Source organism: Phacochoerus africanus, chromosome 1 (genome assembly GCF_016906955.1).
Source record: "Phacochoerus africanus isolate WHEZ1 chromosome 1, ROS_Pafr_v1, whole genome shotgun sequence".
Lineage (NCBI taxonomy): Eukaryota > Metazoa > Chordata > Mammalia > Artiodactyla > Suidae > Phacochoerus > Phacochoerus africanus.
The window spans coordinates 38611175-38636414 of record NC_062544.1 but is presented as its reverse complement, the minus strand read 5'-3'; positions in this window follow the sequence as shown (position 1 = coordinate 38636414).

Genomic DNA, 25240 nt, shown 5'->3' with positions numbered 1-25240 from the left:
AGGGTGTGTTCTAGTCTCATTGCTTTGCATGCAGCTGTCCAGGTTTCCCAGCAATGCTTGCTGAATAGACTTTCTTTTTCCCATTTGATGTTCTTGCCTCCCTTGTCAAAGATTAATTGACCATAAGTGTCCGGGTTTATTTCCAGATTCTCTCTTCTGTTCCATTGGTCTGTCTGACTGTTTTGATACCAGTCCCACACTGTTTTGATGACTGTGGCTTTGTAGTATTTCTTGAAGTCTGGGAGAGTGATGCCTCCTGCTTGGTTTTTGTTTCTGAGGATTGCTTTGGCGATTCTGGGTCTTTTGTGGTTCCATATAAATGTTTGGATTGTTTGTTCTAGTTCTGTGAAAAATGTCCTGGGTAATTTGATAGGGATTGCATTGAATCTGTAGATTGCTTTGGGTAGTATGGCCATTTTTACAATATTGATTTTCCCAGTCCAGGAACATGGAATCTCTTTCCATTTCTTTACATCTTCTTTGATTTCTTTGATGAAAGTTTTATAGTTCTCGGCATATAGGTCCTTTACCTCCTTGGTCAGGTGTATTCCGAGGTATTTGATGTTGTGAGGTGCAATTTTAAAAGGTATCGTATTTTTGTATTCCTTTTCTAATAGTTCATTGCTGGTATACAGAAATGCAACTGACTTCTGAATGTTAATCTTATATGCTGCTACTTTGCTGAATTTATGAATCAGTTCAAGGAGTTTTGGGGTTGAGTCCTTCGGGTTTTCTATGTATAGTATCATGTCATCTGCATACAGTGACAGTTTGATCTCTTCTCTTCCTATATGGATGCCTTGTATTTCTTTGGTTTGTCTAATTGCTGTGGCTAGGACTTCCCAAACTATGTTGAAGAGCAGTGGTGAGAGTGGGCATCCCTGTCTTGTTTCAGATTTTTACAATATTGATTTTCCCAATCCAGGAACATGGAATATCTTTCCATTTCTTTACACCTTCTTTGATGAAAGTTTTATAGTTCTCGGCATATAGGTCCTTTACCTCCTTGGTCAGGTGTATTCCGAGGTATTTGATTTTGTGAGGTGCAATTTTAAAAGGTATCGTATTTTTGTATTCCTTTTCTAATAGTTCATTGCTGGTATGCAGAAATGCGACTGACTTCTGAATGTTAATCTTATATGCTGCTACTTTGTTGAATTTATGAATCAGTTCAAGGAGTTTTGGGGTTGAGTCCTTCGGGTTTTCTATGTATAGTATCATGTCATCTGCATACAGTGACAGTTTTCTCTCTTCTCTTCCTATATGGATGCCTTGTATTTCTGTTGTTTGCCTAACTGCTGTGGATAGGACTTCCCAAACTATGTTGAAGAGCAGTGGTGAGAGTGGGCGTCCCTGTCTTGTTTCAGATTTGAGCGAGAAGGCTTTCAGTTTTTCCCCATTGAGGATTATATTTGCTGTGGGTTTCTCATAAATGGCTTTGATTATATTCAGGAATGTTCCCTCTATACCCAGTTTGGCGAGGGTCTTGATCATGAATGGATGTTGGACTTTGTCAAATGCTTTTTCTGCATCTATTGAGATGATCATATGATTTTTAACTTTTTTTTGTTAATGTGGTGTATGATGCTGACTGATTTGCGTATATTGAACCATCCTTGTGAACCTGGGATGAACCCCACCTGGTCATGGTGTATAGTTTTTTTGATATGTTGTTGGATTCGGTTGGCTAAGATTTTGTTGAGAATTTTTGCATCTCTATTGATCAATGATATTGGGCGATAGTTTTCTTTTTTGGTGGTATCTTTGTCTGGTTTTGGAATGAGGGTGATGGTGGCATCATAGAATGTCTTTGGGAGTATTCCTTCTTCTTCAACCTTTTGAAAGAGTTTAAGGAGGATGGGCACCAATTCCTCTTTATATGTTTGATAAAATTCACCTGTGAAGCCATCTAGTCCTGGACTTTTATTTGTAGGGAGTGATTTTATGACCTCTTCCATTTCATTTCTAGTGATCGGTCTGTTCAGTTGGTCTGTTTCTACTTGATTCAGTTTTGGCAGGCTGTAAGATTCTAGAAAATTGTCCATTTCTTCCAGATTGTCAAACTTGTTGCCGTATAGCTGTTCCTAGTATTCTCTTATGGTTTCTTGTATTTCTGCTGTATCGGTTGTGAGTTCTCCTTTTTCATTTATAGTTTTGGGTATTTGGGTTCTTTCTCTCCTCTTTTGAGTGAGTCTGGCCAGGGGTTTGTCAATTTTGTTTACCTTTTCAAAGAACCAGCTCTTGGTTTTATTAATTTTCTCTATTGTTTTTTGAGTCTCTATTTTATGGATTTCTTCTTTGATCTTTATAATTTCCTTCCTTCTGCTGACTTTAGGCCTTTTTTGTTCTTCTTTTTCTAATTCCTTTAGGTGGAGGGTTAAGTTGTCCATTTGGGATCTTTCTTCTTTTTTGAGAAAGGCCTGTCTTGCTATAAATTTCCCGCTGAGCACTGCTTTCGCAGCATCCCATAGATTTTGAGCGGTTGTGTCTTCATTATCATTTGTTTCAAGGTAATTTTCCTCATTGACCCATTGGTTTTTTAGTAGCATGTTGTTTAATCTCCATGCAGTAGGTTTTTTCTCTTTCCTCATTGACCCATTGGTTTTTTAGTAGCATGTTGTTTAGTCTCCATGCAGTAGGTTTTTTCTCTTTCCTTTTCCCATGGTTGGTTTCTAATTTCATGGCATTGTGGTCAGAGAAGATACTTGAGATAATTTCTATGCTCCTAGATTTATTGAGATTAGCTTTGTGTCCCAATATGTGGTCGATTCTTGAGAATGTTCCATGAGCATTTGAGAAGAATGTGTATTCTGCTTTTTTTGGAGGTAGTGTCCTGAAGATATCAATGAAGTCTAACTTTTCTATTGTTTCCTTTAGGATCTCTGTTGCTTTATTGGTTTCCTGTCTAGAGGGTCTGTCCATTGATGTGAGGGGGGTATTAAGGTCTCCTGCGATGATTGTATTCTCATCAATATCTCCCTTTATGTCTGTTAATATTTGTTGTATGTATCTGGGTGCTCCTGTATTTGGGGCATATATGTTGACGATAGTAACATCCTCTCCTTGGATGGATCCCTTAATCATTAAGTAGTGTCCTTCTTTGTCTTTCTTTATGTCTTTTGTTTTAAAGTCTATTTTGTCTGATATGAGCGTTGCGACTCCTGCTTTCCTCTCATGTCTATTGGCGTGAAATATTTTTCCCCACCCTTTCACTTTCAATCTATATGTATCTTTTGTCCTAAGGTGAGTTTCTTGTAGGCAGCATATTGCAGGTTTTTGCCTTTTTATCCACTCAGCCACTCTGTGTCTTTTGATTGGGGCGTTCAGTACATTGACATTTAAGGTGATAATTGATAGATGATTATTTATTGCCATTTGAACCTCGTGTTCCAGTTGATTCTATGGTTCTCCATTCTTCCTTTCTTTTTTTTTTTTTTTTTGGTTGGATGGTCTCCTGTTATTATCTGCTTGAGTGTATTTTTTTTTTCATTTTTTGCAAATGCAATATTTGGTTTTGGCTTGTGGTTGCCCTGTTTTTTAAGAATGCTAACCCTTTCTCATAATTGTGTGTTTTAGCCTGATGGTCCTGTAAGTTTAAACACTTCATTACTATGTTAAAATTAAGAAGAGAAACATACAAACAACCAAAAAGGTTTATTTACTTCCTAACCGTCCCTTGCCCACATTTTATGGTTTTGATGACTCTTTTTTATTTTTTTCTTTTTAATTTTATTTTGTTTGAGCCCTGTTCATGATTAAATCTGTATGCTGGCTTATTTGAGTGACTGCTCTCTGATTGCGGTTTCCTCAGTCCTAGTTCTTCCTCTTCTTCTTCTTCTTTTTTCTTTTTTCTTCCCTTTCCTTCCTTTCTTTTTGGTTTAGAGAAGCCCTTTCAATATTTCCTTGAACCTGGGTTTTGTGTTGCAGTATTGTTTAAGTTTTTGTTTGTTGGAAAAAATTTTTATTTTCCCTTCTGTTTTAAATGATATTCTTGCTGGATAGAGTATTCTAGGTTGCATATTTTTTCCTTTGAGCACTTTAAATATCTCTTGCCATTCCCTCCTGGCCTGTCGTGTTTCTGTAGAGAAGTCAGCTGATATTCTTATGGGGGTTCCCTTGTAGGTAACATTCTGTTTTTCTCTTGCTGCCTTTAGGATCCTCTCTTTATCACTAACTTTTGCCATTTTTATTATGATGTGTCTTGGTGTGGGTCTATTTGGGTTCAGTTGGTTTGGGGCCCTCTGTGCTTCTTGTATCTTGAACCCAATATCCTTTAGATTTGGCAAGTTTCCAGCGATAATTTCTTCAAATATATTTTCCATCCCCTTATCTTTTTCTACTCCTTCTGGAATTCCTATTATGCATAGATTGGCCCACTTTATATTATCCCATAGGTCTCTTATATTGCTTTCCAGTTTTTTGATTCGGTTTTCTGTCTGTTGACCGGATTGAGTGATTTCCATTATTCTATCTTCCATATCACTGATTCGTTCTTCTGCATTATTCATTCTGGTTTTTACTGCCCTTAGTTCAGTTTGCATCTCTGCAAATGAATGTTCTAGTTTTTCTTGGCTCTTCCTTATATGTTCTAGTTCCTTTCTGAGGGTATCTGCATTACTGTTCATATCTTCTCTTAATTCCTTCAGTATTTTCACTATTTCTCTTTTGAACTCCAGGTCTATCAGACTGCAGAGATCTGTTTCATTGTTGACTGTTTTAGGTGAGTTCTCCTGTTGGTTTGACTGGGGGTGGTTTCTCAGCTTCTTCATCTTGCTTGTTGTTTTCTCTCTCCTGAGGGAGTTGTACTCTCCGTTATTGGGCAGTGTTTGCCTTGTCACTGCCGTGGAATATTTCCTGAGGGCTGGCGTTGTTGGTCAATCTTTTTTGAGGCAGTGTGGCTTTTCTGGAGTGTTGATGGGGCTAACAGTGTTTCTCTGAGGCAAAGGAGGACTTCCTGAGGGCAGACAGGACTGGGAGGTCCACACCACGATGGTAGCAGATATCACTTGGTCATGCAGAGCTTGCTCTGGTGTTTTTAGGCTGTGGGGTTCTTGCAGGGGGTTGGCGGTGTTGGGCAGCTGTTCCTCAGGAGTGCAGCCCCCCCTGGGGGCTGGAGCAGCTATCTGGGTCACTGAGAACCTAAGAGGCTCTTCCCTAGGGCAGTCCAACTCAGAAGGATGGCCTGAGAATTTAGGCAGATCTTTTCACAGTCTGGCCAAGCTTGTTGCAGCTTTTCTGGGCTGCAGGGGCTCTTCCAGGGGGCTGGTGGTGCTGAGCAGCTATTCCGTGGGAGTGGGGCACCCCCTGGGGGCTTGGGTGGGTAAAAGGGCCACTGGAAACCGAAGAGGCTCCTCCCCAGGGCAGCCCGACTCAGAAAGACCATCTGAGATCTTTTCCTGGCTTGGCCAGGGTTGTTTCAGCTTTTCTGGGCTGTAGGGGGTCCTGCCTGGAGCTGGCACTCCTATGCAGCTGATCCACTAGGGCACCCTCTGGGGGGCTTGGGCGGGTAGCAGTGCCGTTGGAAACCGAAGAGGCTCCTCCCTGGGGCAGCCCGAGTCAGAAAAACCATCTGGGAATTAGGCAGATCTATTCACTGCCTGGCTAGGCTTGTTCTAGCTTTTGTGGGCTGCAGGCCTTTTCTCAGGGGGCTGGTGGTGTTTGGTGCTACTCTGCGAAAGTGTAGCCCCTCCAAAGGGCAAGCAGGCCTGTGCAGGGACAGCCCCTGTGGTGGTAGGCTTCAGGCAATTGTTGAGGCCAGCCCTCCTGGATGGCATGCAGCCCCAGGTTCGGCGAGAGCGTAGGGGGTGGCGGGGGTGGGGGGAGGTGATGCACTGGGAAGCACAGCTTTCAGCTAGCTAGCAGGCCTGTAAGCTTGCTGTGGCGTGGGGGGTATTCTATGGGGACCCACCCCTTCTTCTCTCCCCTCCTCAGCACGGGCGCAGACCAGGCTCTTCTCCCAGGTTCCCTCTGATGCGGCTTTCCACTTCCCCGCCCCTAGAGTATTGCTCCCTTCCTCTGCAACAGCTTTGTTTTCTAGTCTCCCAGGCAGTCTCTGCCCTGTCAAATGGTTTCTAGACCTCCCAAGCAGTTTCCGCTCCGCTCCGCCCCAGCGCCCCGCCCCCCCAGCCCAGGGACTAACCTCTGGAGGCGAGGACTCTGTGCCCAGCCCCCACCCAGACGTCTCAATTTTTGGTGACTGTGCCCGTAGTTCAGATGGTCCGTTCGGTTCTTGATCGGCTTTTCCGTACTCCAACTTACTGCTACGCTCTTCTCTGCATCTGGAGATCCCTCCGGTTCGTTTGATCTTTCCCCCGTGTAGGTGACTTTCCAGGGTGCAGGATCCCTTTCTCCTCTGCAGTTCCCTTTCGGGAGCGCCCGTCCTGCTCGGATTCACCTTCTCTCACTCTCCTCTTTTCTCCCGTTCTGCCCCGTAATGTCACGAACTTCTTGCTATTATTGGAGTTTAGGTTCTTCTGCCAGCGATTGGTTGCTGTTCTGTGCGAGTCATTTATTCTGTAGATGTGCTTTTTTTTGTTGTGTTTGTGGGAGAGGGCGAGGGTGTCCCCCTACTCCTCCGCCATCTTGTCCTCTCTCTCCAGAACCATACTCTTTTGATGACTGTCGCTTTATAGTACAAAGTCAGGGAGAGTGATTCCTCTAGCTCTGTTCTTCTTTCTTAAGCTTTTTTGGCTACTCAGAGTCTTTTGTGTTTACATACAAATTTTATTTATTTTTTTGCTAGTTTTATCAAAAGTACCATTGGTAACTTGATAGGGATTGCATTGAATCTGCATATTGCCTTGGGTAGGATTCATTTTAACAATTTTGATTTTTCCAATCTAAGAACATGGCATGTCTTTCTGTATGTGTCATTTTCAATTTCTTTCATCAGCGTCTTATAGTTTTCGGAGAACAGTCCACAAGATGTAATTTTTTAAAGATGTAAAATTTTTACTTGCAGTGCGGAATCTGAGAACATCTCAATGAATTTTTGTCCTGTACCTTAAAATCTATTGGTTTATCTTGCACCTTGAATAGCTCTTTTATCCACACAAGATTTTGTAGCATCCTGCCTTGATCATTTGGAAAATATTGGGTGACTAAGTTATGCAGCTCTTTCCCAGATGTTGACCCATTTTGTTACACAGTATTAAAAAAAAATCACATGTTATCTCACCGCCCACCCCTCAGAAAACTCCTTAAATATTTGAAATTTGTAAAGGTTATACTGATGGGTAGAAGTTTTCCATAATTCCAGTTTTTGCATGAGAGCTTAAATTTTTTATTATCAGTTATCCTTGAAGTGACAGGCTTACTTGATTGATTTTTGAGAAAATGTCTACCATTAAATTTTTCAATTACCCTCTAATGATGGTGTTCCACATTGAAGAAAGCAGCTAGTTCAATTTGAAACTCAGTCAAACATATACTTTTCCTTGGGACAACCTCAAGAGAGCAGAAGTGTTTTATGTGCACGTCTCATTTTGACACAAAGCTTATTTAAAAAATGTGTACTCATGGAGTTCCTATCATGGCTCACTGGGTTAAGGACCTGACATTGTCTCTGTGAGGATGTTGTTCTGGAGTTTATAGCACCATATATTGTCTTTCTGAGACAATCCAGTGGCAACAAAATTACTATGTACTATGTTTCCCTTCAATTCTGAGGCAGGCACAACAGAGGATGTAGAAAATAATTCCCATAATTGTAATGAAAATTACTGAAGCAACCAACTTTCACAGCTAGCTTTTGAATAATGCAGATATTGTGTGAAGTTAGAGCTACCTGTCCAACTTAACAAGATTCATATGTTTATCAAACTCTCAAACCTATTATCCTCAGCTGTAACACCATCACACACTGGGGCCTTTGGAGTTATATAAAATTAGGCAAGGACTAATGTTTTTCATATAAATTTAATGTAATACCATCTGGTTTTGATGACTTGTTAGCTAATTGTTTGAATGTGGGATCACAAAATTTGTGAAGCATTGCTGATTTCTTTTTCTTTTTTTCTTTCTACTGCAGCTCTTGTGGCATGTGGAAGTTCCCCAAGCCAGGGGTCAAATCAGCACTAGTGGGCTGTTCCTTAGCCACAGCAACACTGGATCCAAGCTGCATCTGTGACCTATGTGGCAACACCAGATCCTTAACCCACTGAGACAGGCCAGGGATTTAACTCAAAACCTCACAGAGACAATTTTGGGTCCTTAACCCGATGAGCCACAATGGGAACTCTTCCTTGTCTTCTTTTAAGTTACCTATAATCCCCAAAGGACCAGGCTGTTTCAAGGGGGATCCTGACACTGGCTAAAATAATTAACAGTGTGCATCAGTCTACTCCACTTCTTGAAGACTAGTGTCAGAGTGCAGAAGAAGGAGCATCTCTGGAAACTGGTTAATATCTGGAAGAGGTGACCTGATGCTGAACATGAAGGAAGGGTGGGTGAAGGGGATAGACTGGCTGTGAGTATGGCTGAAGGAAGGTGGCCCTGCTCAGATATCTACTGACTCTTGAGCAAGTCTTTGACTGGCAAGGAATTGTTAACAACCACATTCTCTTCATAGGCCATAAATTTAGGATGGTTGGATCCTGGTGCTTTTGAAGTTATAGAAGAGGAAGAGAAAGGGTTCTATCAAGAAGTAGGCACTTATCAACTTTACCTTCTTTCATAGGTTTCTGCACCAGTTCTGACACTTAATAGTCCTGTGATTTTGGATATCTTTCTCAATCATTTTTTTTTTTTTGGCTGCACCTGCAGCAGATGGACGTTCTAGGGCTAGGGATCGAACCTGCGCCACACAGTAACCAGAGAAACAGCAGTGACAACACCAGATCCTTAACCCACTGAACCACCGGGGAACTCCCTTTCTCAACCATTTTCTGCCAAAGTTTTGTCTATAAAATAGGAATTATGCTGACTTTCCAGGGTGAGAATTAAATAGGTTAGCACATGGAATAGGAATACATGTTTAGGAACAGTACTGGCACAGAGTAAGTGGTCAATAATATATAAACATTATTATTATTACTGTTAATTTCACTTTATTGAATCCTCTCATAATCCAGAAAGATAGAAATGATTGCCTCTTTTAAGGCATAATTTCACAGAGATAAAAATCATGTGTCTCATGTAAATCTGAAATGAATATGTATCAGAGGTTTTTATTTAGCTTAATAATTAATGAAAGAATCATTAATATGTTAAAACTAGTTCAGAGTGCATTTGAGAAGCTAGGTATCCTATAAGCAGTGTTAGGGTAAGATCGCTGGATAAAATGAAAAATTGAATAATGTTAACCAGCACCAAAACCCATAATCTTTGTGTGTATATCCTACACTGGATAGAAATTTTCTGCATTCTGTAGGGGAGGGAAGAGTTTTCCTTGAACTTCTTCTAAGAGACTCTAATCCCTGGCTGGGTCTGAAAATTAAGACGACAAAGACAGATTAACAGGAGAAAAACATACAAATTTATTGAATGTTTATGTGTACTTGGGATCCTTCACAAGAGAATGAAGACCCAAAGAAGTAACCAGAGCAGGAAGCTTTTATTATACTTTTAGAAACAAGAAACATGAAAAATAAATTTGTGAAGAATTGGCAAGACAGCAGGGCTTGGGGAAGAGGTAGTAAATGGTGAAAAAGTAACTTAGAAGATAAGAGTTTAGCAAGTTTTGTTTGTACAGATTTCTTTGGTCCCCAGTTCCTCATCTCTGGTGATAAGAATGTCTTTGTTCCTCCTGGTTCAGGGAAGAGTTTTATGACCTTGATTATGGGAGAAAGGGGGAAGGTCAGAGTGAACTTCTTGCTTCTGTTATTTTCTCAAACTCATTCAGCTAGGGATATTCAATAAGCTCAGGTGCTATATTTGGGGATAGTGTGTCCTGAACCCCATCAGTTCCTGCTGGACAAAAATTTGCCAGTTAAACTCTGCCCCTACAGAGTAGAAAAATACCCCAGATAATGGAAAGGCCAACACAGAACTCACTGAAAGAAGACTCCTTAACCCCTTTTGCCCATTTTGATGTTTTGGATAAACTTTCTGGTAACTCGAAGCTATGATTAGGGAAATCATGTCTCAGAGAGGCTAAATAACTTATGCAAAGTTTATGGCTAGAAATGGCAAAGCAAGGGTTCAGATATAGGTATGTTCTTTTCACTACATTTGTTACCTCCACTCAAATACAATTCATTCTGAAGGAGATGGCTTGGGTAATCTATACAAGGGATTCCTGTTCTCTAAAGGAGGTGGGAGAGAGCAGGGAAGCGTTTGAAAAGGAACAAAAGGAGTTGCTGTTGTGGCTCAGGGGCTTAAGGACATGGTGTGGTCTTCATGAGGATGTGAGTTCAATCCTGATGTCTCTTAGTGGGTTAAGGATCCAGCGTTGCGACAAGCTTCAGTGTAGTTCACAGATGCTGCTTGGATTCAGTGTTGCCATGGCTGTGGTCTAGGTCTCAGCTGCATCTCAGTTTAGCCCCCTAGCCAGAGAATTTCCATATGATGCAGGTGCAGCCATTTAAAAAAAAAAAAAAAAAGGTACAAAACCAAAACTTCAGAATTCCTAGGACACATAGAGTTGCTAATCTATCCCCCACTAACAAAAATATATTTCCTCTCTCTTCCTCTGCATTTTAAAATTTACCAAAAGATAAAATGCATTTAAAGGCACTGATGAGGTCCAGGTATGTGCAAAATCATTTATAGGCTCTAATGTTATTCCAGATTGGAAGTAAATAAATTTGCTACTAATTTAATAACTTAATATAAATTTTTCTTACACTCTGTTGATACAATTACTCTTTTTTTCCCTTTTTTAGGGTCACCCCTGCAGCATATGGAACTTCCCAGTAAGTTAGGGGTCAAATCGGAGCTGTAGCTGCCAGCCTACACCACAGCCACAGCAACACCAGATTGGAGCTGCATCTGCAAGCTATCCTTCAGCCTGCAGCCGTGCCTGGATCCTTCACCCACTGAGCAAGGCCAGGGATTGAACCCGCATCCTCATGGAGATTATGTTGGGCCCTTAACCTGCTGAGTCATAACGGGAATGCCAATACAATTAATTCTGAATGAGTGATAAACTTTTATTTTATATAGAAATGAAAGATTTTCTAATTTCCTAATCCCCTTTTCCTGGGTTAACAGCAAGAATAAAATTTAACTTCTTAAGATAAGTTTGAAGTGGAGGCAGCTGGTTGCATCGTAGTCCCTTTTAACTTTGTCAAAATTTGTCTAAACACGATATAAGGCAGAAATATATGGTGTAGGTGAACCAGAGTAGGTTTATTTATAAACAGAAACTTAAGCTGAATGCAGCAGTAAACTAAAAAATGGAACAAATCACATTAATTGGTTTTAAAAATAAGGAAGAACAGGCAGAATTAAAAAAAAAAAAAGAAAATAAAAAACTAACAAGCCTGTTTAATTGGATGGAAAACTTATCATCTTAGTGATTGGCATCAGAAAATATATCAGGGAGGCATTATCTTAATTTAGGAAAGCCTTGGTAAGCCACTTAGGGAGGCAGGTTTGCCCTGGAGGTAGGGACTGGAAGAAGTAGATCACCTGAGGACACACATTTGTGTATTGGGTGGGGGTGAGGCTTAGAGCCTGTGGAAGAGGTCTTCCTAATGGAAGACTGGGCAAACCTTTTTAAGAACAGGGATTTTTAATATTATCTTTACAATTATGTGCTTACTTGGCCACATTGCAAACCTCTCTGAACTCCTGCAACCTTCGTGCAATCCATGTGTTAAAGATGGGTGGGTGGTGCTTTGGTTTTATTTTGATTTGGTGGTGGCAATGTCAGATTTGCTGGGGCATTCAAGAGAAAATAATTTCCATGAAAAGAGCCATGAGAGGGAGGCCTAGGAGAGGTTATGAGTCTCCAGGGAACAGAGCCTGAGATCTGGTAGTGACCTTGGGGATGCAGCTCCTGGAAGGTGGGGTGTGTGGGAGAAGGGACCTGAATTAATGTGTTTTAAATAGCAAAGGGTGGGAGTTCCTGTCATGGCACAGTGGTTAATGAATCTGACAAGGAGCCAGGAGGTTGCTGATTCAATCGCTGGCCTTGCTCAGTGGGTTAAGGATCCGGCGTTACCGTGAGCTGTGGTGTAGGTCGCAGACGCAGCTCGGATCCTGAGTTGCTGTGGCTCTGGTGTAGGCCGGTGGCTACAGCTCTGATTAGACCCCTAGCCTGGGAACCTCCATATGCTGCGGGAAGCGACCCTATGGCAAAAAGACAATAAATAAATAAATAAATAAATAAATAAATAGCAAAGGATGGGATAATTCTTATACCATGTGTATTATACAATGGATAAAACAAAGCCTGAATATTAAAATATTTCCTGGTCCAAACTCCTGTGTCTCTAATTTGCCTCATCTGCAGCCCATCAAGAATTGGGTTAAAGAAGCTTTGCTTAAGAAGCCTCAGCCCTGGTCTGAGTGGACTTTAATCAGGGTTGTTCCCTTGTAGTTGATCCTGGTCTTCTGGGCTCATGATTACAAGTTGGCATGGCTTCGTGCTTCTCTCTGTTGGTAAGTTCAATACGGAACACGTGGGGACTGTTCTAGATGCAAGAGAAGATGCCTCTTTCCCCGTGAGTCTGCAAGCTGAAGGAGGGCATGACCACGACCAGGTATGGCGAGGGGCTGATTGCGACTCAACAACCCACCAGGCTTCCACCCTTGACCACTGCAGGAACCTGAGGAGAAAACCCAGCAGTTGCGTTCCACAGGATCCAGGTCTAGTCCTCCCCCAAGGAGCTTCTAATCTGACTGCGAAGTCAGCTTTCTTTCGCTCAGATAAAATCCTTTTCTAATTTTCAGCATAGCCAGCTCTTTTACCCCCTCTGAGAACTGTGGTTGTAAACCTGTCATTAATTTGCTGAAGCAAGTTGCCTGCAATTTTGAGAGCAGTTTCTCAGCAGGTGTGGTGTGTTTCACGTGAATGTGCTGTGACCGGAAGTGAGGTGTTTTGCAAGGAAATTCTCAGTAGAGTCAGATGTGAATGATCCTCTCACGGTCCCCACCACACCAGTTTCTCCAAATGTCTTCATCCTTGAGTGAGTCCAAGGCCTTCTTAGTTGTGACCCTGGTGCCCAGAGAGTTGAAGGGCTCTGACTGCTGCTCGGTCATTCCCTGGACACGGGAGCTGCCTGGTGCCCACGGTTGCTTGGGCTAGAGGATCACCCTCATATTCCTGAACGGAAGCGGAGGTTAGTACTTCTGAAACATGCATCCCAGGGGCTTGTGAGTACCCCAAAAGTTCCCTTTCTTTACTTCACATTCTTTCCAGCCTTGGGGCCTCACCCTCTTCAGCCTCTGTCTGCAGCGGGGAAGGTGCTTTTTCCTCCTGCATTGGCTTCTCTCCTTGCCTCCCTCTGAAGCAGGCCCAGCTGAGTTTTAACAGTTTAACCAGCTCTGTCCTGTTCTGTTCTTTACCCTGCAGCAGACCAGTGCTGTCTGTTAAATCAGGGAGCTTTCTTTCCCTTTCTTTCTTCTTTCCTTCAGGAGTTAACGTGTGAGGGCTGTCGTAAGAAAGCCCTCCATGAGTTCCTGTTGTGGCGCAACATAAACAAAACCAGCTAGTATCCTTGAGGATGTGTGTGTTAGATCCCTGACCTTACTCAGTGAGTTGGGCATCCAGCATTGTTGTGAGCTGTGGTGTAGACAGGCGATTACAGCTCCCATTCGACCCCTAGCTTGAGAACTTCCATATGCTGTGGCCCTAAAAAGCAAACAAACAAACAGACAAGCCACCACCACCACACACACACACACACAAACTACTGAGTGGCTCCAACAATAGGAGTTTCTTGTATCACAGCTCTGGCGGCCAGGGTCTGGGCCCAGGTGTCAGCAGGGCCAAACTCCCTCTGAAGGTACCGGGGAAGGGCCCCCTCCTAGCTTCTGGTGGGTCCTCCATGTGTGGCAGCCTAGCTCCACTCCTCACCTGATGTTCTCTTGTGTCTCTGTGTTCACATTTCCCCTTTTTATGAAGACACTGGTCATATTGGAGTAGGTGTTGAATTTATTCCAGTGCGAGCTCATCTTTAGTAGTTAAATTTGCAACAGCTTTATTTCCAAATAACTCACATTTTGAAGCCCTGGGTGCTAAGACTTCAGCATATGAATTTGGAGGGATCTATATAGAGATTTTTTCCCTAACATACCCCATCCAATTCGGTCCTATGGGGTCCCTAATAGTTAGAGATATGTGAAAAGTTAATGAGTTCTGTAGTGATCCAGGGCTGACTTGACCACCGTCCTTTGTAGGCTGGTCACAGCAGCAGGGCTGAAGCTCTAAGGACCAAATCTAAGTGTGTTTGCTAATGGCATGGGCCGGACTTGTCACCCTGAAATGTTTCTGTAACACTCAACGTTTTCCTTACTACCCCTGGGTGTTAGGTTCTCTTTGCAGCTGTAACAAATCACCTTGAAAAAAGTTTCTTATTCTCTTACAGCTCTGAAGAGACTCCAAATCAGTCTTACTAGGCTCAAGTCAGGTGATTGGCAGGGCTGGGTCCTTCTGTGGGGCCCCAGGGAAGAATCTGTTTCCTTGCGTTTCCTGAAGGCTGGCCTAGCATTCCTTGGCTCACCAGCACTTTTTCACATCTGCTAATCTCCCATCATGACAACTCCTACTTCAGAGTCAAAGCTTCCTCTGCCTCAGTCTCATAGGGACATGTGATTATGTTTGAGGTCCACCAGATAATGCAGGATATTTTCCGCATCTCACTTTCCGTAATCACACCTGCTTACTCCCTTTTGTCCTGTGAGGTAATATGCACAGGTTCCAAGGCTCTAGATTATGACTTTGGGGCTGTTATACGACCCATTGTACCATGTTTAAAAACAGGCACAGTGATACGGCTCATTTGAGTTTGCTGGGCCTAGCTCCTAAGAGCCTCACTTTTTGTTTGTTTGTTTGTTTGTTTGTTTTTTAGGGCCTGCAACCTGTGGCATATGGAAGTTCCCAGGCTAGGGGTCCAGTTGGAAATGTAGCCACTGGCCTATGCCACAGCCACAGCAATGCCAGATCAGAGCCATGTCTGTGACCTACAGCACAGCTCACTGCAATGCTGGATCCTTAACCCACTGAGGGAGGCCTGGGGTCGAACCTGCGTCCTCATGGATGCTAGTCAGATTCATTTCTGCTGAGCCACGATGGGAACTCCTGTCTTTTTTTTTTTTTTGACATATTTTATTTTACTAAAAAATCTTTTTTTTTAACTATAATTGATTTGCAATGTTCTGTCAATTTCTGCTGTATAGCAAAGTGACCCAATCATACATATATATATATATATCCTTTTTTTGCATTATCCTTCCTCATGTTCCATCATAAGTGACAAGATATAATTCCCTGTGCTATATAGCAGGATCTCATTGCTTATCCACTCCAAATGCAATAGTTTGCATATACTAATCCCAAACTTCCAGTCAATCCTGGTCCCTCCCCCTCGGCAACAAGAAGTCTGTTCTCTGTGTCCATGAGTTTGTTTTCTGTAGATAGGTTCAATTGTGCCATATTTTAAATTCCAGACATAAGTGATATCATATGGTATTTGTCTTTCTCCTTCTGATGTACTGAACTTAGTATGAGAGTCTCTAGATCCATTCAGGTTGCTGCAAATGGCATCATGTTGTTCTTTTTTATTTCTGAGTAGTATTCCATTGTGTATAGGTACCACATCTTAATCTGTTCATCTATCGATGAACATTTAGGTTGTTTCCATGTCTTGGCTACTGTGAATAGTGTTGCACTGAACATAGCAGAGGCATTTGTCTTTTTGAATGAAAGTTTTGTCTTTGCCCAGGAGTGGGATTGTTGGATCATATGATAATTGTATATTTATTTAGTTTGCTGAAGTACCACCATACTGTTTTCCATAGTGGCTGCACCAAACGACGTTCCCACCAACAGTGCAAGAGGGTTTCCTTTTCTCCACACCCTCTTCAGCATTTGTTATTTGTAGACTTATTAATGATGGCCATCTGACTGGTGTGAGGTAGTACCTCATAGTAGTGTTGATTTGCATTTCTCTAATAATTAGTAATGTTGAGCATGTTTTCATTTGCTTGTTGACCACCTGTATATCTTTGGAGAAATGTCTATTCAGGTCTTTGGCCCATTTTTCCATTGGGTTGTTGGCTTTTTTGCTTTTGAGTTGTATAAGTTGTTCATATATTTTAGAGATTAAGCCCTTGTCAGTTGCATCACTTGAAACTATTTTCTCCCATTCTGTAAGTTGTCTTTTTGTTGTTTTTATGGTTTCCTTTGCTGTGCAAAAGCTTGTCAATTCGATTAGGTCCCCTTGGTTTATTTTTGCTTTTATTTCTGTTGCCTTGGGAGACTGATCTGAGAAAACATTTGCACGGTTGATATCAGAGAATGTTTTGCCAATGTTCTCTTCTAGAAATTTTAGGGTGTCTTATGTTTAAGTCTTTCAGCCATTTTGAGTTTATTTTTGTGCAGGTGTGATGATGTGTTCTAGTTTCATTGATTCACATGCAGCTGTCCAGTTTTGCCAGCACCACTTGCTGAAGAGCCTGTCTTTTTCTGATTTTATATTCTTGCCTCCTTTGTAGCAGATTAATTGACCACAGGTGTCTGGGTCGATGTCTGGGTTCTCTATTCCGTTCCATTGGTCTGTATGCCTGTGTTGGTACCAGTACCACACTGTCTCAATGACTGTGGCTTTGTAATATTGCCTGAAGTCTGGGAGAGTGATGCCTCCTGCTTGGTTTTTGTTCCTCAGATTGCTTTGGCAATTCTGGGTCTTTTGTGGTTCCATATAAAAGTTTGGATTGTTTGTTCTCGTTCTGTGAAAAATGTCATGGGTAATTTGATAGGGATGCATTGAATCTATAGATTGTTTTGGGTGGTGTGGCCATTTTTACAGTATTAATTCTTCCAGTCCAGGAGCATGGAATATCTTTCCATTTCTTTGAGTCCTCTTTAATTTCCTTGATTAATGTTTTATAGTTCTCAACATGTGTCTTTCACCTCTGTGGTCAGGTTTTTTCCCAGGTATTTGATTTTTGGGGGGTTCAACTTTAAAAGGTATTGTATTTTTGTGTTCCTTTTCTAATATTTCATTGTTATTATACAGAAATGGGACTGATTTCTGAATGTTAATCTTGTATCCTGCTACTTTGCTGGATTTGTTGATCAATTTGAGTAATTTTTGGGTTGAGTCCTTAGGGTTTTCTATGTATAGTATCATGTCACGTGAATACAGTGACAGTTTTACCTCTTCTCTTCCAATTTGGATACCTTTTATTTCTTGTGTTTGTCTGTATGCTGTGGCTAGGACTTCCAATACTATGTTGAATAAAAGTGGTGAGAGTGGGTATCCTTGTCTTGTTTCAGATTTTAGTGGGAAGGCTTCACCTTTTCTCCATTGAGTATTATATTTGCTGTGGGTTTGTCATAAATGGCTTTTATTATGTTATGTTCCCTCTATACCCACTTTGGTAAGAGTTTTTATCATGAATGGATGCTGGACTTCGTTGAATGCTTTTTCTGCATCTATTGAGATGATCATGTGGTTTTTGACTTTTCTTTTGTTAATGTGATGTATGACGTTGGTTGATTTGCTTATGTTGAATCATCCTTGTGAATATGGGATGAATCCCACTTGGTCATGGTGTATGATCTTTTTTATATGTTGTTGGATTTGGTTGGCTAAAATTTTGTTGAGAATTTTTGTCTACATTCATCAAAGACATTGGCATATAATTTTATTTTTTTGTAGTATCTTTGTCTCGTTTTGGTGTTAGGGGGATGGTTGCATCATAGAAAGTCTTTGAGAGTGTTCCTTCTTCTTCAACCTTTTGGAAAAGTTGGAGGAGGATCAATATAAGTTCCTCTTTGTATGTCTGGTAGAATTCGCCTGTGAAGCCATCTGGTCCTGGGCTTTTGTTTGTAGGGAGTGTTTTCATTACATATTCAATTTAATTTCTGGTGTTCAGTCTGTTCAGTTGATCAATCTTTTCTTGATTCAGTTTTGGTGGGCTGTAAGTTTCTAGAAAGTTGTCCATTTCTTCTAGGTTGTCACATATTTTGTTTTTTTGGCATATAATTCTTCATAGTAGTCTCTTATGGTTTTTTTGTATTTCTGCAGTATCCACTGTAATTTCTCCTATTTCATTTCTTATTTTATTTGGGTTTTTTGGTCTCCTCTTCTTGCTGAGTCTGGCAGAGGTTTGTAAATTTTGTTTACCTTTTCAAAGAACCAGCTCTTGGTTTTATTGACTTTCCTATTGTTTTTTGAATCTCTATTTTATTGATTTCCTCTCTGATCATTATGATTTCCTTCCTTCTGCTGACTTTAGGTTTTGTTCATTCTTTTTCAAATTCATTTAGGTGGTGGGTTAAATTGTCAGTTTCAGATTTTTCTTTTTTTTTTTTGAGAAAGGCCTGTATCACTATGAACTTCCCTCTAAACACTACTTTCGCGGCATCCCATAGATTTTGAGTGGTTGTGTCTTCATTATCATTTGTTTTGAGGTATTTTTTGATTTCCTTCTTAATTTCCTCATTGACCCATTGGTTTTTTAGTAGCATGTTGTTTAGTCTCCATGTAGTCAGTTTTTTTCTCATTTCTTTTCCTGTGGTTGATTTCTAGTTTCATGCCATTGTGGTCAGAGAATATACTTGAAATAATTTCTACACTCTTAAATTTGTTGAGGTTAGTTTTGGGCCCCAGTATGTGGTCAATCCTTGAGAATGTTCCATGTACAGTTGAGAAGAATGTATATTCTGATTTTTTTGGATGTATTGTCCTAAAAATATCAATTAAGTCTAACTTTTCTATTGTGTCCTTTAGGATCTCTGTTGCCTTATTGATTTTCTGTCTAGAGGATCTGTCCATTGGTGTGAGTGGGGTGTTAAAGTCTCCTACTATTAATGTATTCCCATCCATTTCTCCTTTTATGTCTGTTAGTATTTGTTGTATGTATCTGGGTGCTCCTATATTAAGGGCATATATATTGACCATTGTAATATCCTTTTCTTGAATGGATCCTTTTGCCATTAAATAGTGTCCTTCTTTGCCTGTCTTTATGGCCCTCATTTTAAATTACGTTTTGTCTGATATGAGTATTGCAACTCCTGCTTTCCTGTCTTTTCCATTGGCATGAAATATCTTTTCCCATATCCTCACTTTCAATGTATAGGTGTCCTTTGGCCTAAGGTGAGTCTCTTGTAGACAGCAGATTGTAGTTTTTGCCTTTTTATCCAATCTGCCACTCTTTTTCTTTTGATTGGAGCATTCAGTCCATTGACATTTAAGGTAATTATTGATAAATATTTATTTATTGCCATTTTAAACTTTGTTTTCTAATTGACTCTGTGTTTTTCCTTTCTTTTTTTAATTGCATGAGTTCCATTTATTTTATGCTTTTGTGCTTTTCTTTTTAGTTTTTGTGAATGTAATGTTTTGTTTCTATTTGTGGTTGCCCTGTTTTTTAACAATGTTAACCCCTTCCTGTATCTGCTTGCTTTAGCCTGATAGTCATATAGGTGCAAATGCATTGTTAAAAAAAAAAAGAGTCTAGATTTTCTTGCTTTCCTTCCCCACATTCTATGCTTTTGAAGTCCTTTTTTAACATCTTCATGTTTGTCCTTTTGCTGTTTCATGTGTTTATCATCACTTTTATTTTTTTCCCACTTTTAGCTCCCTATACTGACTTATTTAATTGATTGCTTTCCAGTTGTGGTTTCCTCCATCCTATTTATTCTTACTTCTTTTTTTTATTTAGAGAAGCCCTTTCAGTATTTCTTTTAGAATGGGTTTAGTATTGCTGTACTCTTTTAGCTTTTGTTTTTTGGAGAAATTTTTTATTTTACTTTCTATTTTAAATGATATTCTTGCTGGATAGAGTATTCGAGGTTGTAAATTTTTTCCTTTCAGAGCTTTGGATATATCTTGCCGCTCTCTTCTGGCCTGTCGTGTTTCTGTAGAGAAATCAACCGATAGCCTTATGGGGATTCCATTATGGTTAACAATTAGTTTTTCTCTTGCTGCCTTTAAAGTCCTCTCTTTATATTTAACTTTTGCCATTTTTTATTATACTATGAGTATAACAATCTCTAGTTGCTGAAAATGGCAATATTTTGTCCTTTTTTTATGGCTGAGTATTATTCTATTGTACATATGTACCACAACTTCGTAATTTGTTCATCTGTTGTTAGACATTTAGGTTGTTTCCATGTCTTGGCTATTGTGAATAGTGCTGCAGTGAACATGGGGGTGCATGTATCTTTTTGAATGTAAGTTTTGTCTGTATATATGCCAAGGAGTGGGATTGTTGGATCACATGGTAGTTCTATATTCACTTTATTCTTAAGAAAATTCCTTTCTCAGAGTTCCTGTTGTGGCTCAGTGGGTTAAGAACCATGGGCTAGTATCCACGAGGAAGTGTGTTTGATCTCTGGCCTTGCTCAGTAGGTTAAGGATCCAACACTGACACAAGCTGCAGTGTAGGTCATAGTCATGGCTGTGGCTGTGGCACAGGCTGGCAGCTGCAGCTCGGACTTGACCTCTAGCCCAGGAACTTCCATATGCCACAGGTGCAGCTGTAAAAAGGGGAAAAAAGGAAATTCATTTATCCCTCCATCTTCATTTCATGTTCTCTTTAATTTGCTTTTTCTCCCTTCCTGCTCTCTTCTGACTACAGAATATCAGTTTCTTGAGTCTGTGGGCAAATCTGACCCTCTTCCATCCCAGATGGGTTTGGTTGGGCAGAGGTATTTACAGTTTTTTATGACATAACTGTTACTACAGTTTGAGGTCAAGCAAATGGAAAAAAAAAAACCTCATGATTTTTCTGACTAGTGTTCAGTTTCCACAAAATTTCTCATTAGAGATTTGCTAGTGCTTAGCTTGGCCTTCCTGCCTTCAGTTCTGATTGGGGAAGAGCCTGTTAGGTGTGGAGGATGGTAGAAGGAGCTGACTGAGGACTGGTAAACTCCTCATGCAGGAACGCTGGCATTGTGGGTGTACCAATTTGCATCACTCTGCCCTTTTGTCTCATTGGACATAGATGATTGTGTACAGATGACAAGAAGGCAGACAGCAGCCTTGAGCTGGGTGTGCCCTTTCCTAGTGGGTGGGAGTGGAAGAATGAAAGAAAAGACAGTGGAGTGTGCTGGGGACAGTGGTCTACCAAGGCTGAGGAGAAAAAATTATCTAATGAATTTATTACTACATGGTTCTAAGTGCTTCATATGTGATTCTCACAGAACCTACTGGGCAGGGCTGTTATCCTCATTTTAAACAGGGGGGAGATTGGGCCCAGAGAGATTAAGTCATCTTTCCTAGGCTCCCCAGGCTACATAGCTTGTAAGTGGCAGTGGGTACTACAACCTCAGGGTGTCTGATTTCAGGAACTCCAGTCCTCACCCTCTCACTGTGCTGTGAGGACAGGAGTTAGGGTGGTGGATTGAGAGGAAAGCTTGTGTCTGGGGACTGAGTATTTTTATAAAGTTGGAGAAATGAAAGGACCAGGGGGTTAGGGAGTGGGATTTTATTTGAGATGTGGAGTAGGTCAGGGTTAGGACGAATCTAGAAGGTAACTGGATGAAGGGGAGTGACTTAGAAAACAAGTGAGGGTGGGAAGGTGATGGTATGAGTCCAGATGTAATGGCAGATGCGTAGCTGGAATCAGGAAAGGTTATGGGCATTTTGTTTATGGGAAACATTCATATGTGCTAATTACCCATTTTCCAAGTAGAGAAGTATTTTAAAAAAAACTACTGGAAAGAAAAAGAAGTGACTTAGGGAATTGGAGAGAGGGAGGATCCAGCCCATGAAGCAGGGAGGGAGGAGAGGGTAGCAGGAGTGAGGGTTTCAGATGTGCACAGGGAGATCCAAGTCCTTTGTACCAGTTTTGAAAGATGAAAAACTTTGAGAGACAGATAACACTATCCAAATTTAGAGAGCGTTATTAGTGGGCCAGATAATTACACCACTTGTGTAAACCTAATAGGCTATTAGAGATGAGAGCTATCCTCATCTTATCTCTAGAACATCTGAGTACCAAGTTTTCCTCTTAAGGATAGGAACAGAATTCCTCAGCTTCTGCTAGGTGAAATGGTTCTTGCCATGGACAACCTATAGAGATAGCACAGATCTCAACTTTCATAAACAGTGATTCCCTCTGAATATATAGCAGTGTTGATAAGTATATGTCATAGCATAATTAACATAATGAAGATTTGTGTTTTCTTCCCTCCCTATGCAGCCAAATGTCCAGGGGAAGGTAGTTATGGGGAAGTGGCTGTCATGAAAGCTCAAAAATGGCTGAATTTTGTATTGTCATTCGAAGAGATGAATTTTGTATTGTCATTTTTAGTTTCACGTTCCAAGGATGCTACAGGATGAACAGGTTTGCTTTGGGTCTTTACTGGCTTTAACTTCCCTGCTCCCTTCTCCAAGTCAGCCTTTATCCTTCCCCTGAGCAATGCTCTTTGCTATAGAGACTGGGTAATCCGGTTTATGTGGCCAACCTAACCATCCATATCTGCTAATAGCTTATGACTCTACCCACTTCTTGCTTTCAGAAACAAGTCTTCTAGAACTCATCTTGATAAGGGGCTCATAAAATGTTTTTCCATCTCTGGTGGTCAGAGTCAGGGAAGGGTGTTTTTGGTCAGGCCATCTGTTAGCCATGTCCATAAAATCGGCACCAAGGCCCCCCCCCCCCAACCTGCTTATTCACACCCCAATGCCCCTTGGGATATTCCATAGTAGGCATGGGATAGATGGAGGGGACAAGCACCATGAATTCGGAGTTCCAGGTTTCTTCCAGCCATGAGCATTTTTGTGGGCTGCATTGGCTCTCTGGATACCCCTCCTTTGGCCCTTCCTTATGTGGAATTAGAAGACACAGATCTGGGGGATACCTGGTTCACTCTGCTTTGAGCTAAGACCAGTTGGTGATGGCTTGGGTTCAATCAAAGCTTGGCTGCTACATTATTAGTCTTTCTACTTAGTATATTTTTAGGCTACAAGTGACATGGATGGAACTAGAGACTCATACTAAGGGAAGTAAGCCAGAAAGAGAAAGACAAATACCATAGGATATCACTTATATCTGGAATCTAATATATGGCACAAACAAACCTTTCCACAGAAAAGAAACTCATGGACTTGGAGGAAAGACTTGTGGTTGCCAATGAGGAAGGGGAGGGAGTAGGATGGACTGGGAGTTTGGGGTTAGGAGATGCAAACTGTTGCCTTTGGAGTGGATAAGCCATGAAATCCTGCTGTATAGCACAGGGAACTATATCTAGTCACTTGTGATGGAACATGATGGAGGATAATGGGAGAAAAATAATATATATATATTAATATGTGTGTGTATATATATATAAATATACATAGTCATATATATGTATGACTGGGTCACTTTCCTGTACAGTAGAAATTGACAGAACACTGTAAATCAACTATAATGGAAAAAATAAGAATCATAAAAAAAGAATTTCCCTTTATAGTCAAATAAAGTTGAGAACCAGGATTCTTTCTAAAGCACTATTGATCAGACTACATTGATTTTTATTTTTCAGCCCTTTGGTATATTTAAGTGATTCATCAAAGCAAATACAGGTGCAAGTAGAGGGAGGTGGGCAGTAAGAGGAACATTAAGCTTCTCTGTCTTGGGAGCCTGACTGTGATAAATCTACACTGTGAAAAGGAACAGGAACTAACCACAAAAGGCTGACTGGAGGGCTTGAAATGCAGCTTCACTTAACATCGACTCTGCCATGTAAATGCTTATTCTACATTTCTGTGCCCAGTGTCTATACACAATGAAGAGGGCTGAGAAAGCTTTGATGTTGTTCTGGTTATTTTTGACTTCCAAGGAGTTTTATTAGATTGTTTCAAAGGGGTTTATCCTCTTCTAAAAATTGTCCTGAAAAGGAGAGCTCCTGGCTTTCCCAATTAATCCTTTTAAGCCTGTCAGGGAGCTACTTAGAACACGTTGCCTGAATTCTGTATGTGCTATTTTCTGGCTGTTTCCTCCAGTTTTGGCTTCAGTGATGAACAGAAAGTTTGGCGGTAAAACAACACAACCCACACAAAACAGTGTGGCCGGTGATTGTGTTTAGTATAAGCCTCTGGCCTTTCATATAGTTCCCAGGCTCTTTTTTTCAGCTAAGCTGGTGACAGGTTGGACCCAAACTGTCTTGCTCCAGGTATCTCTCTGAAAAGTCTGGTCTCTTCTGCCAGATCTAGCCTCATCGCACAGCTCATTTCTATTCATGAAAGGTGCTATTCTCTCACAAAATCCCATCTTAGCTAAAGGAGCCCATGGGGCTGGTGTTGGCATTCTCTTTCCAGCTGAGCTCAGTCATGATCAAGCAGTAATGGTTTCCTCATTCCACTCTGGAACCAATCAATAGGAACAAAAGATGCTACAATGTATCATTCAGCAAATAGGAGCTAAACAGTAAAAGGCCTCTAGGCCCTGAACTCCACTGATTCGTCTTTATCCATAGTCAGAATGCAATGGCTTGGGTACATAGGCAGCAGAAAAGTATTTGCACAAAAAGCGTTTGTAGTGGCATTATTTTTGATAGTCGCAAACTCGAAATATCTCAAGAGTCTGATGGATGAGTTGTGGTATATTTGCAAAATGAAATGTTAAACAGGGACTGAGCAAGTTAAAACCCTAAGCCATTGGAGAAGGGGGAAGCAGCCTTGAGATGTGCCAAGGGATTCAGAGCTACTCTCTGCTGGTGCTGCCTGCAGAGTGGTCGGGGGTGGGGATGGGGATGAGGGTGGGAGGGCTGTCCCATCCAGCAAGCTAGGCTGAAGACAGACCACACAGTAAAAGCCTCTGTGATAGGTGTCCCCGGCGGTGACACAGAAAACTTGCAGGAGAGATAACAGTGGAGATCCTCTTGTCCATCAGAGGTTCTCCCATGGGACGTTCTGCTTCACCATGCCTCCGTTTTTGACAGCGATGGTTTGTGTTTATCTTTCAGAGGGTTTATTGCTGAAGTACAAGTAGAGAAGGAATGGCTGAAATGTAGTGTTCAGACTATCAGAATACATATTTCGGGATCTTGACTTTTGGGAGGAATTTTTAAAATCATCTAAATGGGTCGCCATTGCCTGATGACAGCCAGTTAGAGTGGCCTTTTCCATTTCCTGCATCTCTGATCACAGAGATTCAAGAGTATGTTTTTAATGATTTATGGCTGTACATCCAT